The sequence below is a fragment of the Mandrillus leucophaeus genome, unplaced genomic scaffold, assembly GCF_000951045.1.
Source record: "Mandrillus leucophaeus isolate KB7577 unplaced genomic scaffold, Mleu.le_1.0 Scaffold779, whole genome shotgun sequence".
Taxonomy (NCBI): domain Eukaryota; kingdom Metazoa; phylum Chordata; class Mammalia; order Primates; family Cercopithecidae; genus Mandrillus; species Mandrillus leucophaeus.
Genome location: NW_012108463.1, coordinates 638,055 through 642,895, shown reverse-complemented (window position 1 = coordinate 642,895; position 4,841 = coordinate 638,055). Strand labels below are relative to the sequence as shown.

Genomic DNA, 4,841 nt, shown 5'->3' with positions numbered 1-4,841 from the left:
CTTCCCTGGCCACCCGGAGGCCTGAGCTGGGCCCTCAGAGCCCCGGCTGCCAACCTTGGCGCCGATCTGGTTCCCGCACTGCCCGGCCTGCGTGAGCACGATCTCCAGCACGGCTACGGCGGGATCAGGGCGGCAGGAGAAACGCGAGGAGGCGGAGCAGACGCGCAGTGACCCAGCCCGCCCTCCGCCAACGCTGAAATAGCCCCGCGCCCACCTCCCCCAGCCTGGGATTGGGCTCCCAGAATAAGCAACAGCGTTACTTGCACACAGGTGTACCCACCAGTGCATCCCTTGGCGTTGAACGTCTGTTGGGGAGCTCAGGTGTCCCTGCTGTGGTCCTTTCCACGTTGGGGAAAGCTGGTCAGCTGGAGAACTTCCTTCCACGTCTTTACTAATACTAAATCCCTAGCTGACCCGAAACTGAATTTTCCTCCCATGTGGGAGGGGAGGACTCTAGTTTCTATACTCACAGAGTGCCTTGCACCTGCCCTAGATTGAGGACATATTTTTGTAATTGATGAGTGCTTTCCTCTATTAGGAGACCTGTGGTTAGGAAAGGCCTTCTGTATGTTAACTCGACAGGACTTCATTATAAATTTGACTTTGGAGCAGTTCAAACCCGCAGTAAGCTATGGGTGTTAGAGACAGTCAGGCCTCTGATTTAGCTAGAGTCTTCTTTAGAGTAGGACTAGCCCTTTCCCCTTTCAGAGGACCGTGGTCTCCATGCAGAGTGAAGGTCGTATTGGATTCTTCAAGCTGAGGATAGGTGTTGGGATACGCCTGCTGTGAAAGATGGGCCCTTGTCACTTTGCAGGTTTTTAGATGACCCAAACTGAGGAGTTATTTCTTCTGGTAAACATTTTCAGATGGGGTGGGGAATGCCTCGATCTGACCAGTGGAGGTATCAGTGAGCATCAGCAAATATTTGAATCTCCTGCAGAAAGGCATCTGAGTACATTAGAGTTGCCAGTTCTCACCTGGATGTTGGGCGGGTTTAACTGGAGAAGGGGAAAATTGCTGGCCGTTTGGGTCATGTCAGGCACAGAGCATGCAGGTGTCAGCTGATTGATTCTGTGTGGATTGTTTTCCTTGGAGTGGGGGTCTTGTTTTGGTGTCCCTTCATGGTGTTGCTGAAAGATGTTGCTGGAAAAGAGGGTCCTGATACAGACCACAAAGTAGGATTCTTAGATCTTGTGCAGGAAAAAATTTGAGGTGAGTCTGCACAATGAAAGAAGCAAGTTTATTAGAAATGACTTCATGACAGAGTTGGACATCCTCAGAAAACAAGAGCAGGAATGTACTGTCTTTTGTTAGTGTCTCTACTTGGAAGTAACTATAAAGAGAAAGAGTTATAATTAAACTTGGAAGGTGCAGATGTACTCACTAAAGTCAGGGGCTATTTGTTTTAACAATGACCGTTAACCCGTTGACCTAAGCTAGCTCATTAATATTAATCCTTACCAAAAATATGCTGCACTCCTAGGACATTTATACACTTTTCAGACTTGGTGGAAGATGTCTTGTATGGCCACAAATATTCTGCAATTGTAGTTTGTGGCCAGCTAAAAAATGTGGCTATTTTCAGACCATAAGTATTAACCTTCTAGATGCCTTGTGAGTACCTATGTATTTATTTATTGTTATTTTGAGACAGAGTCTTGCTCTGTTGCCCTGGAGTGCAGTGCACCAGCTTGGCTCATTGAAACCTCCGCCTCCTGGGTTCAAGTAATTCTCCTGCCTCAGCTTCCCAGGTAGCTGCGATTACAGGCATGAATCACCACACCCAGCTAATTTTTGTGTCTTTAGTAGAGATGGGCTGGTCTCTACTAAACCCTGTTTAGTTTGGGGAAAGCTGGTCAGCTGGAGAACTTCCTCCCACGTCTTTACTAAGACTAAATCCTTAGCTGACCGGAAACTGAATTTTCCTCCCATGTGGGAGGGGAGGACTCCAGTTTCCATACTCACAAAGTGCCTTGCACCTGCCCTAGATTGATGACATATTTTTGTAATTGCTGAGTGCTTTCCTCTATTAGGAGATCTGTGGTTAGGAAAGGCTGTTTGCTGGGCTGGTCTCAAACCCCTGACAACAAGCAATCTGCCCACCTTGGCTTCCCAAATTGCTGGGATTACAGGCATGAGCCACCGCTCCCAGCCACAATGAGATTTTTAAATAATTCAAACTGATTTCCTGCTGTTGAGCAGGGAGCTGAGCAAATTCAACAGATCGTGGGCCTAAAGTAGGAGAAGACTGAGGACAAACTCTAGAACACATGTGATTAAATTAATTACAATTGAAACCAAATCAAATTTAATGAGGCTGTACCTCTTCGTTTCAAGATATTTTCCCCCATTTTGAAATGTGGTGTTATTCAGTAGAAAAGAAAAACGGTGTTTATCTCCAGAGTAAAGAACAGGGTTCCCTGCAGGGATTGATTGACTGAGAGTTATGGCTCAGGATTAAAAATCCTTTTTTCCATGAATAAACTAAAAATTATTTTCTAAGCTCCTATTGACTAAATGGATCCCTCTTCTTGGATAAGGACATTGCAAAGTTAACCTGAAAAGCCGGTTCAAGCCGTGGGTCACGCATTCCTCATTATACTCTCCTCCCTTTGGTTTTAATTTTAATTTCAGTTTTTAATTTATTTTTGTGAATACATAGTTGGTGTATGTATTTATGGGGGTACATGACATACTTTGATACAGGCATGCAGTGAGTAATACATAATAAAAAATGGGGTATCCACCCTCTCAAGCATTTATAGCTTGTGTTATAAACAATCCAATTAGATTCTTTTAGGTTTTTAAAATGTAAGTTAAATTATTTTTGACTATAATCACTCTGTTGTGCTATCAAATACTGTCTTGTTCATTCTTTCTGACCATTTTATTTTACCCATTTAGCATTCACACTATCCCCCTGTTCCCTCACTGCCCTTTTCAGCCTCCGGTAACCATCCTTATACTCTCTATCTCTATGACACCAATTGTTTTGAATTTTAGCATCCACGAATAAGTAAGAACATGTGACATTTGTCTTTCTGTGCCTGACTTATTTCACTTAACATAAAGACTTTCAGTTCCATTTATGTTATTGCAAATGGCAGACTCTCATTCTTTCTTATAGCCGAATAGTACTCCATTGGGTATATGTACCACATTTTCTCTATCAACAGTCATCTGTTGACGGATATTTAGGTTCCTTCCAAATCTTGGCTATTATAAACCCTGCTGTAGCAAGCATGAGAGTGCCAATATGTCTTTGATTTACAATATGTCTTTGAATTTATTTCTCTTAGGCATATACTGAACAGTGGGATTGCCGGACCATATAGTGGCTCTATTTTTAGTTAAATCAGGAACATCCAAACTGTCCTTAATTGTGCTCCCAACAACAATGTACAAGGGTTCCCTCCACTCCACATACTCACCAGCATTTGTTTTTGACTGACTTCTGGATAAAAGCCACCTTAACTGGGGTGAAATGATGTCTCATTTGGGGTTTGATTTGCATTTCTATGATGATCAGTGATGTGGAGCACCTTTTCATTTGCCTGTTTGACATTTGTATGTCTTCTTTTCATAAATGTCTATTTAAATTATTTGTCCACTCTTTAATTGGATTATTACATTTTTTCTACAGAAGTTTTTGAACTCAATATATTATAGTGTATTAGTCTGTTTCTGCACTGCTATAAAAATTACCCGAGACTGGGTTATCTATTTACTGAGATGAAGTCTTGATCTGTTGCCCAGGCTGAAGTGCAGTGGGGCAATCTCGGCTCACTGCAACCTCCAGCTCCTGGTTCAAGCAATTCTCTGCCTCAGCCTCCTGAGTAGCTGGGATTACAGGCACCTGCCACCATGCCTGGCTAATTGTTGTATTTTTAGTAGAGATGGGGTTTCGCCATCTTGGTCAGGCTGGTCTTGAACTCCTGAACTTGTGATCCACTCGCCTCGGCTTCCCAAAGTGGTGCGATTACAGGCATGAGTCACTGCACCTGGCAAGACTGGGTAATTTATAAAGGAATTGGGTTTAATTGAGTCACAGTTCTGCACGGCTGAGGAGGCCTCAGGAAACTTACAATCATGGCAGATGGGGAAGCAGGCACCTCTTCCATGACAGCAGGTGAGACAGCATGTATGTGAAGGAAAGGGAGAACAGCCCCTTATAAAACCATCTGATTTCATGAGAACTCACTCACTGTCAGAAGAACAGCATGGGGGAGACCACCCGCATGATCCAATCACCTTCTACCAGATCTCTCCCTCAAAACCTGGGGATTACAATTCAATATGAGATTTGGGTGGGGACACAAAGCCTAACCATATCATGTAGCTATTAATTGCTTTTTAGATGGATAATTTACAAATATTTTCTCCCATTCTGTGGATTTTCTCTTCATTTTTATTGTTCCCTTCACTTTAAAAAGGCTTTCTGACTTGCTGTAATCCCGTTTGTCCATGTTTTTTTTGGTTGTCTGTGCTTATGGGGCATTATTTAAGAAATTTTTGCCCAAACCAATGCCCTAAAGAGTTTCCCCAATGTTTTCTTATAAAAGTTTGATAGTTTGAGGTGTTAGGTTTAAGTATTTAATTCATTTTAATTTGATTTTTGTATGTGGCAAGAAATAGGGTTCTAGTTTTATTCTTCTGCCTATGGCTTGCCAGTTTTCCCAGCCCATTTATTACAAAAATTGTCTTATTTTTTATTGTATGTTCTTGGCACTTTTGTCAAAAATCAGTTTAGTTTAGCTGTATGAGTTTGTTTCTAAGGTCTCTATTTTATTCCATTTGTCATTATGTCTGCTTTTATGCTAGTGTCATGCTGTTTTAATTAG

At 42.4% G+C, this 4,841-nt stretch overlaps 1 pseudogene; it reads right to left on the bottom strand.

The window, feature by feature from the left end:
* The window catches only part of LOC105529674, a 4,348-nt pseudogene extending 1,997 nt beyond the window's left edge, over positions 1–2,351 (bottom strand).
* Positions 2,352–4,841: the final 2,490 nt, after the last annotated feature.